A 14,878-nucleotide genomic window follows, 5' to 3' on the forward strand; every position below is an offset into this window, starting at 1 on the left:
TATATATTCCCAGCAACTAGAAAAACTCCATATTACCCATGACCCCAATCCCAACCTTCTTCTTGGATCTGCGGCCAGCTTCTGTCTCCTCATCATTGGCGGACAACTTGCTCATGTCCTTGCTCAGTTTGGCCTCTTCTTCCTCTTCGCCTTTCCAAAGCTGCTCCGTTCTGTTTTTCTTAGGCATGACAACAGCTGAAAAATTCAAAATAATGCTTTGAATGTTAAGACAAAAATACCACCACAAAGACATGGAAGACCAAAAGTTTCAATATCAAGCAGTCAAAAATGACACATTTTCTGCCGCACAAAGATTAGCCCACAGGTTTTACTGGCATCAGCGCATGCATATTGGACGTAGAAGGAAATGATGAGAAAAATGAGAAGGAAAAGCCTCCAAGAATAGAATGTCAGAAGCACATCTCCCCCCTCCCCCCCACACACACACAAATACACACATACAGTCATACACATTCCTTCTGACCTCAAAACCACCTTGTGTTCTGATGAGTGCCACTCGACCATGGACCGACCAACACCAGTGTCTGATGCGTGCCACTCGACCATGGACCGACCAACACCAGTGTCCAACAATCACTCCGACATCATCCATGGATCAGTCAAACAATCACTCCGACATCATCCATGGATCAGTCAAACAATCACTCCGACATCATCCATGGATCAGTCAAACAATCACTCCGACATCATCCATGGATCAGTCAAACAATCACTCAGCCATCATCCATGGATCAGTCAAACAATCACTCCGACATCATCCATGGATCAGTCAAACAATCACTCCGACATCATCCATGGATCAGTCAAACAATCACTCAGCCATCATCCATGGATCAGTCAAACAATCACTCTGACATCATCCATGGATCAGTCAAACAATCACTCAGCCATCATCCATGGATCAGTCAAACAATCACTCCGACATCATCCATGGATCAGTCAAACAATCACTCCGACATCATCCGTGGATTGATCAACTCCAGTGTCAATCACTCATCCACTTTAACTTCTGAGGATTTGTCCTGATGCATACATATGCCAAAATCCTGGAAAAGGGAGATAATCATCTTAGAATATTATACACATATATTTTTAACTACTTGACTGCCGATAAAATTTTTACTTGAATCCAAATTGGGAGATAAAATTGAGAGATTTTAACTAAAATGAATGTTTCTATATTTTAGTTAATTAAATATTTTGAAATCTACTTGTCAAAAGTTAACAAAACTAGACATTTTTTTAAAGTAGAGATATTCAGTTATTTAGGTATTGAGAGCCTATCACAGAAATTATGTGATATTTGGATTCAACACTGATCATCTGTTACAGATATCTAGATCTAACTCACCGAAAAATCCCTTGAAAAATTTTGTTTGCCCCCCCCCCAACAGTATCCCCAACCTATTTGAGTCTGACCAACAGAATCCCTGACAGAGCATTAAGGCCTTGGCCACAGCAACATAATCCCTGACAGAGCATTAAGGCCTTGGGCACACCAACAGAATCCCTGACAGAGCATTAAGGCCTTGGGCACAGCAACAGAATCCCTGACAGAGCATTAAGGCCTTGGGCACAGCAACAGAATCCCTGACAGAGCATTTAGGCCTTGGGCACAGCAACAGAATCCCTGACAGAGCATTAAGGCCTTGGGCACAGCAACAGAATCCCTGACAGAGCATTTAGGCCTTGGGCACAGCAACAGAATCCCTGACAGAGCATTAAGGCCTTGGGCACAGCAACAGAATCCCTGACAGAGCATTAAGGCCTTGGGCACAGCAACAGAATCCCTGACAGAGCATTTAGGCCTTGGGCACAGCAACAGAATCCCTGACAGAGCATTTAGGCCTTGGGCACAGCAACAGAATCCCTGACAGAGCATTAAGGCCTTGGGCACAGCAACAGAATCCCTGACAGAGCATTTAGGCCTTGGGCACAGCAACAGAATCCCTGACAGAGCATTAAGGCCTTGGGCACAGCAACAGAATCCCTGACAGAGCATTTAGGCCTTGGGCACAGCAACAGAATCCCTGACAGAGCATTTAGGCCTTGGGCACAGCAACAGAATCCCTGACAGAGCATTTAGGCCTTGGGCACAGCTGACACGGATTCAAAAGACATTCAACAGAAACCACACAGAATGCTAGCAACATTTGTTGATCTACAGAAAGCATTTGACAAGGTGTGGAAGGAGGGTCTACTAGTCAAGCTCCTTACAAGTGAAATCCAAGGCAACATGTACCTATGGACCAAATCCTATCTACACAACCGAAGAGCACGTGTACGCTGGTGGATGGATATCAAGGACAAATAATGCTGCTGCCACAAGGAGTACCCCAAGGTGGAGTCATGTCACCTTTGCTCTTTATCCTCTTCATCAATGACCTAATGAAAGAACTGCCCAAAGGAATACATGCCGCATTGTATGCAGACGACCTGGTTCTTTGGTGCTCTGAGGAATTCGTCACTTCTGCCACATGTCGCATGCAACTAGCATCAATGGACAAACTGACTACTTGGACTAAAACCTGGCCCTCATACAGTACACCAAGACCCTCATACAGTACACCATGGCCCTCATACAGTACACCAAGGCCCTCATACAGTACACCAAGGCCCTCATACAGTACACCAAGGCCCTCATACAGTACACCAAGGCCCTCATACAGGACACCAAGGCCCTCATACAGGACACCAAGGCCCTCATACAGGACACCAAGGCCCTCATACAGTACACCGAGGCCACAGCTATGGAGGATCATATACTGCACACAAGAACAGCCAGAGCAAACACCACAAGACTTAAAAGATCCAACTTCATCAAAGAAAGCAGAAAAATCCCAAGATCCGTACAGGACCATGTACCAGCCACAGTGAACATGCTGAACCACACCCCAGAGGCACCATCACGGGAAAAGACAAACACAAACATATTTATACACACGTCCATTCCTATGTTCACCACAAAAGATGACCACAGCGACCTGAGCAAGAAGTCCCTCACCCTGTCCATGCTTGAACAAAGATACCCACGAGAAGCATGGATAAGGATCTATACAGACAGACCTGCCACTGATGCTGTGAAAAGAGGAGGAGCCAGAGTGTACGTACAGTTCCCAAATGGGCGATGACAAACAGAGGCAGTCCCAACAGGGCGACATTGTACACACGGCGGAGCGGCAGTGGAATCTTAGTTGCCGCAGGGGGATCCCCGCCGGGCGCCTTATCACGTCGGGGTCATGGGGGTCAGCTCCCTGTCGCCGCTCTGTCTGGGCCGACTTAACTTTTGGTACTTTTCAACGTACAATTTTAGGTGTATCCTTGTATTTATGGTAATTCTCATTTAGTGCACCCAAAGCCCGCATTTCAGCTCTTGAGACTCAAAAAAAGAAGGGACGTTGTAGCTTGTCTGGTTATTTCGTTAGACTCGCTGGAGTCGGCAATGCTAAATTGTACTTTTTTTTTACAAGCATGAATGAAAAAAAATCAAAATTTAAAAAAGGCCTCGACAAAATCTGTGGAACTTTTGGAACATGAACGACATAGCATTGGTGCAGATACTCAGAAAAGATGGTATCTGCGCATATAATAGAAAGCTGTAATTTTGCAACTTTATCCATCGGGAACAAAATTCGCTATGAAGTAATTCCTCCAAATACAACTTTATGGGTCTAATATAATCATGAATATTCGCATATTTTCTCGAAAGTTTATAAAAGTTACCATGAAGTTTCTCTATGTAAAGTACAAATCGATTTTAGTGCCAGAATACATCTTCAATGTAATACACGAACAGTATCTGTTACACTCCAGAAATTCCTTACTTTTCTTAAAACGCTAAGTCTTGGTTTTGTAAGTTGACTGAGTAAGAGGGATGACTTCTCATAATTGGGTTATAAGAATAATTTCTAGCTTTCCAGGGACACTGAATCAGCACCAGACTTTTTCAACTTTATTTTTCGTTTCTATGACCATTTGCAATAACTGACAATGTGACTGATTTCTTTACATTCATAACTGTGTCCGCGCATATTTCCTACACAAAAACTAAGAATGAATGTTTTAGCTGTCATTATTTTTATTCCATACAAAAGGTTTAACTCTACCCATGTATTTACACGGTTTTGTGGGTTTTTTTAATCGCTTATATTATATCTTTTTAGTTGTATGCAGGCTGCCACAGACACAGCATGATTAATGAACGAACACAGAGTAACTTTCTCTTGTTTAATAGTAAAATAAGAGCTAACGCTGATCGTCTTTAGTTTAAAAATGCAGATGTGCATCTTTCTTCTCTTATAACTTGACTATTACTACTCGCACAGATTTAAGATTTCTCATGGTAAAAGACATGATATTCGTAGTCAGTTTAACACAGATTTTGGAGAGATCTGTCGTGCCTTTCTAAATTAAACAATCATTTATTCTCATACGCTTGCAACTAAAATAGGACAAATTGGGTACTCTACAAACACTTGTCTAGAACAAAAACTAAGGCACAGAAACTAACCATTCTAACGCAGAATAAATCTCAAGACATTGAGCTTTTAGTACATCCGCGTAATGGTTTGCTGTGTGGGATGGGGAAAAAGTTTTAAACATAATCAAAAATGCGAACTTGCTAACCGACACCGGCAAAGTCGCTTCAGGGCTCATTAACCCCGTGACACCGAGCCGGGGAGCTCCAGCGGGCTGCTGAGTCACGCTAACTAAAGGTAACAGAATCGGGGGAAAAGTGACCCCGTGTACATACTACAGGGCAGAGACGGAGGCTCTAATACATGCAGCAAACATCATCAAAAATGTGGTAGAACCCCAAAGCCAAGTAGTATTCCTAACAGATGCCATGTCATTACTGCAGGCAATCACTGCGGGCAAACTACCAAGGCTACGAGAAGTAATTGAGGACATCCCATGTCTGAGGATCACGCTGCAGTGGATTCCATCACACTGTGGTGTCTTAGGAAATGAGCAGGCAGACGGGATGGCCAAACTAGGAGCACAGAAACAGCAACCAGACAACAGCGTTAACTACACAGAAATAAAAACTATCATAAATACACTATTTAAAGCACCTCCGACACCAGATGACTACCATGAGCTGTCCCGCCAAGAACAAGTGATTATCTTCAGACTAAGAAAACAACACACAAGACTGAGACAACATATGTACAAATGTTTTAAACTAGTACAATCACCAAAATGCCAGTGTGGAGAGGCAGACCAAACTGTTGAACACATCCTTCAGCACTGCAAGACACACAGGGCCCTGAGACAGGAAACGTGGCCAACCCCACTGACGCTACAAGAAAAGCTATACGGCCCAACAGATGAACTGAGCAGGACGGCCCAATTTATGACAGATACCAGACTTCAAGTGTGATGCGATCGAGAAGAAAAAGAAGAAACCACACAGACATCTTCATCTGAAATTTCCTCCCAACTGGTTTCAGCAAAACTGTCCTCTAAACTGCTCATTTTGTGATAATTTTGGTTGAAAGTGAAAGAATTTAACAACACTACAATTATAACGCCATAGTCACCATTTGCAAGTCCTAAACGACTTGGCCAGGTTTTTAGTTGATATTGGCAATTCCAAAAGACTTGTTGAGGCTTTGCGGGAGTCAACAACTGAGGTATTGAGCGGCAGAATTCATCCGCCTCGCGGTCAGGTAATGACAACAATTCATTTTTAAAATTCTTGACAAAAACGATCAATAAAAAACACAAACTACCTTGTAAGGAAAATAATGCAATTTATAGATTACTGCTTCCAACAAGCCAGTTTCCGCTTGCTTGTAGTACGGGTGGGTTTTTAGCGAGAGTGAGAGCTGAGAGTGCTCAGTGGTTGGTAAAAGTATATTTCCAGAACCACAGGCAGATCGACACACTGCTTTGAGGGGCAAAAAGCTGTCGTTTTGCTGCCAAACAAATATATATAATATTTATAACATATATATAATATTTATAACATATATATAATATAGCCACTTACTAAAAAAACCCTCATAAATCAATTGTTTTCAAGAATTGGACCTGTTCACAATTCTGCACTTCTCGGGAATTGTCGACCGTGATGTAAACCCAAGAAACGAAAGTGGAAACAGCTTTTACGCCTTTCATAAAAACAATAGGTCTATCTTGTATTTGTAGCATGGTATTGAACTGAAACTGAAAGAAAATCTTAGGGAAGACAAAAAGTCAAAATGACTCAAAAGAGCAATGACACCCGAGTGGCCACGGTTGGCAGGTCGAGCATCACATTCATTACAAGACAATGCTACCATCAAGTTACAGTGGGTCCGCCTAACCTAAAGTGAACACACTTTATTTGAACAATCGGTGAAAGTGAACGATATTCTGTGGTCCCAATAGAAACGCTATTTGTTTCAGTAAAAAAATACTGGATAAAATGAACCAGTTTCATGGGGAAATCGGATAAAGTGAACGCCCAAAATGAGTGAAAGCAAAGAACGGACCGACCATGTCACTGTCGCCATGCTGTGAAAATAAAATCTTTGTTTCGACCATCGGCAGTCAACCCCAGTTCGGCGTTGGTGACGACAATCCAAATCAGAAAGAAAGAGCTCTAGTCTAAGCTCGCCCACTGTGTTGTCCCCCCCCCCACCTCTACCCTATTGTTGTTGTTTTCAAATCCCTTTAGCTGCGAGCATGATGACATATCGAAGTTCGAACACAGTCTACACCGCAGCATTGGAGTGTGTTCAGAGAAACACAAAGTAGTGCAAGAACGAAAGTGATAGAGACACACACTCACACGGTCGGAGAGGAAGGCAATGAGATGCACACAGCCGCGCACGTGGACATAGGATCTAGCCTAGGCCAAAGCTGCACACAGACCCAAAAAAAATACAAAGGGAGTCGTGGAGAAGAGAAAGGGAGGCTGGCCGCGACTTCACCTTTGACCCTCGTTATCCATTTTTCGTGAGTGATTGTGTATCACGCGCGAGGTGGGATGAAGGCGGTGGTATGAATGTGGCACAGCACAGGCAGTGTGTAGGCCTAGTGTGCTGTATCGTTACTGGCCGTCTAAATCAAATTTTCATTTCCCATTTGACCACAAAACAAAAACAAACAAGCAAACAAAAACTACCATGGCGGGTGTCTAAATAACAGTGCACACTTTTGCGGGACCGCTATAGGCCTACTTACAAACAAAGGGAAATAGCACGAGAAATTTTCTAATGAAAATCTCTGGATTATGTCTACTTCGCACTCAAGCACGATTCGGCTTTAAGCACGCTTTAAAACCTTTCTCCCGAAGACCGTGCTTAAAGCCGGCATGGACTGTAATACAGCTACAAATAGAGCAGGCTTTGTAAGTCTGTAGGTGTGTATAGGAGCCTGCGTCGAAGAACTGCCAGGTTTGGGCAGTGAAGGAGAAGATGTTCAATGATCTCCTCGTGGTAGTCAGTGTCTGCAATGGGGTTCCCATGTGGGGTTAATTCTGTTTATGAGCTAGTGTCTCTGCCCTAGAGCCACCACTGTGCCTAACTATTGTTTCTAGGCCTCCACGCTACCAAAATGGTTGAACTGAACCTCAGTTAAAGTAACACTTTCTTCTGGTCCCAAAGAGTTCACTTTGAGCAGACTCCACTGTCCTGTATTTCATCAGCTGTTTCCACTTCCGTATCTTGTGTTTGCATCAGGGACCCCAATGCCCGACAAGTGCCGACAATTCACCCACTGTCGTCGAGAGACGGGTCAATGATGATATAAAAGTATAATAATTACGGAGTGTCTACGTACACGGTAACCGGGCACCTAGCCTCAGTGTCTATGCACACTGTAACCGGCAACCGGGCACGTAGTCTCAGTGTCACGTACACCGTAACCGGGAAGTCCAGAACTACAAGTTCAGTTTTTGTCATCCGTGTTGTTTTCATCCCCACCCCTCCCCGGACTGTACCACAATAATCCCCCCTTTCCGGAGCCCTATACTTCTACATGTGAGAATAGAGGTGGCCATACTCCACAGAGAACAGGCTCTGAATGAACTTTGGTGACCCCCAACCGGTACTCACAATGTGATACGCACGCACAAGTTCATTGACCCGTCACGATGGCGAGCCCGGCAAGACGCTTGTATGACTTTCTTTTTTTTCCGCACGTGACAGAGCAGGACAACATATTGATTTATTTTCATTCCGGTTAACCGTGTGGCCGTCATTATTCGGACTTGAGTCCGAATAACATTTTTTCATATTCGGACTTGAGTCCGAATAAAAAAAATTCATATTCGGACTAGAGTCCGAATAAGAAAAAATGTTATTCTGACACGGGTCCGGAAAAAAAGGAAGTGTCTTCGTTCTATAGATCTAACATTCACTGCTTCCAATTTTCCGCCATTTTTTAGTTTCCCACACACTTTATCTGCCCATCCGATGCCCGCCGCCTCATTGATACGCCCCCATCCCCCCAAGTTTCCCACTTTCTTTGTTGTAGAAAAAGGTAAAATTGAAGATTAGCAGATCTCCTGGCACCTGCATATTATGAGCTGTGTAAAAAAAAAAAAGACAGATTCGTTCAAATACACAAGCCTGTGTCATCTCGATTGTTTACCAAGAAAAAGTTGTGTTGCTGTGTAGAGCCGAGCATACGGCAACTTTTGATTCCGTAGACCAGCGCACAATTCATTACAGTGGAAACCTGATATAACAGGGACAGTGGGAGTAGAGAAAATGTCCTGTTATATCCGATCCCTGTTAAATCTGAAATGCAAGGAAAGTAAGCAATTGTGGATTAATCCAGCAGTACTTATTCATGGGTAGTTTCCCTAGCCACAAGTACCCACGAACAGGGTTTTGGCACCAACTTTCTCCTTGCCTCCTTAAACCACATCAGAAGAGCTTGGTCCACAGCATCGCATCGGCTAGTCTCATCTTCTTTCGATCCAGAGCAAACTTTCCATTGGAGTATCTTCTCTCTATCCTTGATAATGGTGTGAATCGACCCTTGTGGAATGTCGAACTGACGACGAATCTCTGCCAGTGGAGCTTGCTTTATGTCAACAGCCTGGAGTATTTCGTATTTTTTGCCAATTGAAAGGCATTTGCTCTTGCGCTTGACATCGTTGGTGACACATTACGCGTGCGTGTTGCTAGGTTTCGGGCTAGATCGAGGTCTGCAGCACACCGCAGCCCTCTCTCGCTTCACACGCTGCGTGAGCTCACAGTGGCATGGCTTGCATAGGCTTGCTCCATCACTGCGTCACTGTATCTCTCCCTCTCTTACTTTTTACACATTGTTAACGAGCCTTTGTCCCTGCTATAACCGGTTGGGCTCCGATGAGGCCCTGTTATAGCCGATAACTTTTAATAGAGACAAAGAGTAGAAAAAAAAGGGGATTCAAAAAATCCCTGTTATTACCGGATCCCTGTTATTACTGGGCCTGTTATATATGGTTTCCACTGTACGTAGATCTACGTCAAGACTAGCTTTTATTGTATATTATATAAGATCACATTCCCCTCGGTTGGGGGGGGGGGGGGGGGGGGGGAATGACGCGTATGCAATCTTTAATTGCTTCTGATGACCTCTTGACAAATAAACATTTATTAAAAGCGCTCTAACTTTTCAGGCCGGCCTCAAATTCATCATAAGATAAAAACTCGGCTCCGGCACAATTTAACGCCATTTTGCCCGAAGTGATCCCGGTCTCTACCCAGCCAGAGGCGAGTCACGAGTGAGGCAGGGCAGGAAGCCGGAGTCACAAGTCACAGGAAGTCGGAAGTGATGCCATGCTGGACAAGAATCAGAGTTCGAATAACATTTTTTCATATTCGGACTGGAGTCCGAATAGTCACTTCGTAACCGTGTACATAGATATTGAGACTAGATCTAGATCTAGATCTAGGTGCCCGGTTACCATGTACGTAGACACTCCGAAATAATTATCACTCTACTAAGATCTAGATCTACTGCAGTTTTCTTTCTGTTTGGTAGGCTAGAACACTATACTGACACTGAACTAAAACTACTACATCTAGATTCTAGATCTAGCACTTGATTTACACACTGAACTAACACTACTACATCTAGATTCTAGATCTAGCACTTGATGTACACACTGAACTAACACTACTAATCTAGATTCTAGATCTAGCACTTGATGTACACACTGAACTAACACTACTAATCTAGATTCTAGATCTAGCACTTGATCATGTACACACTGAACTAACACTACTACATCTAGATTCTAGATCTAGCACTTGATGTACACACTGAACTAACACTACTAATCTAGATTCTAGATCTAGCACTTGATGTACACACTGAACTAACACTACTAATCTAGATTCTAGATCTAGCACTTGATCATGTACACACTGAACTAACACTACTACATCTAGATTCTAGATCTAGCACTTGATGTACACACTGAACTAACACTACTCATCTAGATCTAACCATTGAACCAACAGTAATGGCCAACCCCTCGTAATCTACCTCTGATGCTCTCTACCTTTAAGTCCAAGCTTTGGCGCTTTTTCGGTAGTTCCCACCCCGCAATTGTTCACGGGTTTTGGCCCCAAGAGTAGGGGGGTTTCAGGGGGGCTTGCCCTCTGACCTAACGAAAATAGGAAGGGGGGTTTCAGGGGGGCATGCCCCCCTGAAATTTACCACAATTTAATGTTTTGCTGTTGTTAGGTTTGATATCTTAGCTCACCGCGAATCAAACGTATAGATCTAGATCTAGAAGTAGGTCAGGCTCAAATAAGGGGGGTGGGACTACCGAAAAAGCACCCAAGCTTTTATTGAACGCAGTGGCTATTTTTACGGCGAGCCGTAAAGATAGCCTCCCAGTGAGTCCCAGGCTATTTTTACGGCGATCCTCGAAAAGCGACCCTACTCCGCCTCTCATGTACGCGACATGCCTCAATGTATTAGATCTAGGCCTATAGGGACCGTTCAAAATATAAACTTACACCTCAGAGGGGAAAGGGTGTCTTTGGCTGCTGTAAGAAAAGTGGAAGATTGGGTGGGGATGTTAACCAAATATGACACTTCTGTGAGATGAACGTTTTGCTCATGACTGGGAAGAAAAGGTAAAAGAAAAAGTGGATAAATGCCAGTAACAAGACCCAGATCTGCATGATCACTGCAGATCCCCGTTGTTGTTGGGTTTTTTTGGGGTTTTTACAAATAATTTTGAAATTATGATGAAAATTCTGTAGGTGGACATCTAATTTCTTAATGTTTCTTTGTAACTTTGCAACTGTTTTGTTGGTCTTTTAATGTCTTGATGTCTTTTATTTGTAAGGCACGTACCTATTGCATTGACAACAGTCTCAATGTCTTCCACATATATGCGTTCTTTCTAGTCCATATGGTTTGATTAAATTGTATTAACTGAAATGTTCTTTTAGTTTTTACGGCGGTCTCAAACTGATGACGTAGAACACGTTTTTCAGTCTTATAAATTCCGTCTTGGCTTGTAGGTCTTGTAGGCTACTACCTTATTTGTTATTTTATACTACATTTTACTAAATGACTAAACTAATGTAACATACTTTGAGCTGGTTAAAACCGAGAGTAAGGCACTATAATTAAATGTCCTCTATTATTAGTATTATCATAATTATAGTCTTTATTCTGGACTTAAACAATTCAATGTTTTTATGTTCTTTACTAGGACCTTGTTGTTGTGGGATTCTTTCAAATAATAAAATAGATCGCATTTTTTAAGTTTTTGTGTTTTGTTTTCTGATGTGCTCATATTATTACTGTCCATTTTTACGGGGAACAGCTCACCCCAAGGGTGATTCTTTTTCCGATTCATATTTAGGAAAAAAAATTATGCAGGCATAAAAAAATAATGAACAAAGTAAATTTTGATAAGTCGGAAAATATGAAAGTTGCCATGGAATGGAAACAGCACCAACATGCAAAACAAACAATAATTTTTAAAAAACGAAGGCTTCTTACTCTCTAACAAAATTGCATGAAAATTGGTGGAATGGTAGATACAGATACTATGGTCAATCGTACTGAGCAAAATTTTGAAATTTGAATGTAAAAAAATATATGTGTTCCTGTACCCTGAAATTGCATCACAATAATTAATAAATTAATCATTGTGAACGCAAAAAAAATTTTTTTTACACCTCTATAAAAAATCTGCTCAGTGCAAATTATTAAGGAAGGAGGAACATTTTAAAGGCATTCCAAAGGCGAAAAGTGTTAACTTCAAAATGGCCGCTCTTCTTGTGGGTGTGGTACATGTAGTGATGTCAGTGAATGAGAAGATGATGCTGGCAGTGGCAGTGATGATGGTAATGATAGTGACGAGGAGGTGATGGTGGTGGTGATGATAAAGAGAGGGTGAATGATGATGGTGGGGAGAAGAAGGAAGAGGTGGTGGTGGTGGAGGAAGGGAGAAGGAAGATGAAGAAGAGAATAGAATAACGGTGAAGAGGAGGAAATGGAAAACCTATGGGGCTGTTCAAATATAATCTTACACTTTTGGGGACTTTTTTAAAACACAAAACCCAATACCACTTTTCTCACATTTGCCTCCAACCCCCACCTACACCAATTTAATATTAGTACTTTTTCCAATCTTCAATTTCCATTATTATTTTAAAGGTACCTGTACTATACTTGGCTTTTATTAACTAACTTGTAAAAAAAAATATCATTTCAGTTAATACAATTTAATCAAACCATATGGACTAAAAAGAAACGCATATATGTGGAAGACATTGAGACTGTTGTCAATGCAATAGGTACGTGACTTACAAATAAAAGACATCAAGACATTAAAAGATCAACAAAACAGTTGCAAAGTTACAAAGAAACATTAAGAAATTAGATGTCCACCTACAGAATTTTCATCATAATTTCAAAATTATTTGTACCCCCCCCCCCCCCCTCCCCTAAAAAAACAACAACAAAAAGCAAAAAAAAAACCAACAACAAAAAGCAAAAACAACAACAACGGGGATCTGCAGTGATCATGCAGATCTGGGTCTTGTTACTGGCATTTATCCACTTTTTCTTTTACCTTTTCTTCCCAGTCATGAGCAAAACGTTCATCTCACAGAAGTGTCATATTTGGTTAACATCCCCACCCAATCTTCCACTTTTCTTACAGCAGCCAAAGACACCCTTTCCCCTCTGAGGTGTAAGTTTATATTTTGAACGGTCCCTATAGGCCTAGATCTAATACATTGAGGCATGTCGCGTACATGAGAGGCAGAGTAGGGTCGCTTTTCGAGGATCGCCGTAAAAATAGCCTGGGACTCACTGGGAGGCTATCGGTATTTTTTTACTTTCCCTCCCGTCTCACACTCAGCTACCAGTTGTCTATTTTCTACTAAATATTGATGCGCTGAACACGAATATCAACTTCATTTCCGTCGCAAATTAATAGTTTTTGAAATATTTGATTATTTTTAACCGAGATAGACATGCTTTGGACCAATCCGGGGGTTCCAGGGAGGCCTGCCCCACTGGGGTAAAAGAAAATCTGGGGGGTTACAGGGGGGCATGCCCCCCCTGTTTTTACCCATAATTGGATATTTTACAGTTAGATTTGAAATTGTCTTGAAAATAATTGATTTGCGGCAGTGGCATTATGTGTGATCTGCAGCAAACAGTACAGCAGTTTGACCCCTGAAACAGTGCATCTGTGTGCGGGAGTGAAAGAAAAAATTTACCAGGCTATCTTTACGGCACGCCGTAAAAATAGCCTGGGAGGCTATCTTTACGGCTCGCCGTAAAAATAGCCACTGCGTTTATTGAATGATTGGCTCACATATTGGAACAAGTCATCAGTGTTGCTCAACACCGACGCAATGCCCAATGGACAATACAATGAATAATGAACAATTTTATATTTTATGATAACGATGACATTAGGTCATTAGGCCTAGATTATCTAGATCTAGATTTAGATCTAGATCTATATCTCTAGATCTATTATATCTAGAAATATAGATCTAAATCTAGATTCTAGATCTAGATCTACATCTATAATCTAGATTTAGAATCTAATCTAGATCTAGATCTATATCTAGATTCTCTAGATCTATATCTATATATATCTAGTATAGAAGTCTCACAACACAGCTCTCTATCTCACAAGCAACGGATGAACCCGAAGCTCAGCACATGATAAACATACCTAGATATTCACAAGGTGTGAGTGATGTTATCTAGACCTAGATCTAGATCTAAATCCAAAAGTAAAATCTGTTGATCAATCTGTTTGACTTAACTTAACTTGACTTAACGTTAAGTCTTAACGAGGTGCATCACAAAAACACACTTGATTCTCGATTTCACCACATGAGCAACACTGAACTGTCAGAAAACTAAACTACAGTATGCGTTGACGTCATCTAAAATCGTGCTCCAGATTTTTCATACCAGTTTTCTGTCTGTGGAAATTTTGACGTTGTTTGTAATAAATAATAATTATTAAATCGTGGCGACCTTTTGTGTCTTATTAGACACAGATGGGAGGACAACATTACAGAGTGGACAGAAAAGACGATGGGTGACAATCTGAGGAAACCAGAGGACAAAAATAGATGGCGAGAGCTGGTTTTCAGATGCAGTGGTGCCCTCACGGTTGCCCCAACCACTTGTAAGATAGAAGAAGAAGAAGAAGAAGAAGAAGAAGAAGATGAAACAGAATAGATTCTAGGCCTACTAAGAACACCAGAAAGAAATGGATCAAAACATATTCTCAATAAAATCTTTATTTCACCATTATCTTTATGGCATGTTCAAAGAGGTTATCATCATCATCATCCGGTGCCTTGCCGACTGGCGTGGGCGATCATGGACCTCCACTTCCATCTGTCTTTCGAAGCAGCAATGGTGT

The 14,878-nt window shown here is 41.8% G+C and overlaps 1 long non-coding RNA gene across 1 annotated transcript; it reads right to left on the reverse strand.

Moving 5' to 3' along the window:
* Positions 1-54: 54 nt before the first annotated feature.
* On the reverse strand, positions 55-14,267 carry LOC101856709. Its single transcript, XR_221241.2, has 2 exons — positions 14,174-14,267; positions 55-195 (listed from the first exon to the last, which is right to left on the reverse strand). It is a non-coding gene; the product is annotated as an uncharacterized LOC101856709 (long non-coding RNA).
* Between the last annotated feature and the right edge of the window lie 611 nt (positions 14,268-14,878).

This window comes from Aplysia californica, unplaced genomic scaffold (assembly GCF_000002075.1).
Source record: "Aplysia californica isolate F4 #8 unplaced genomic scaffold, AplCal3.0 scaffold01470, whole genome shotgun sequence".
Lineage (NCBI taxonomy): Eukaryota > Metazoa > Mollusca > Gastropoda > Aplysiida > Aplysiidae > Aplysia > Aplysia californica.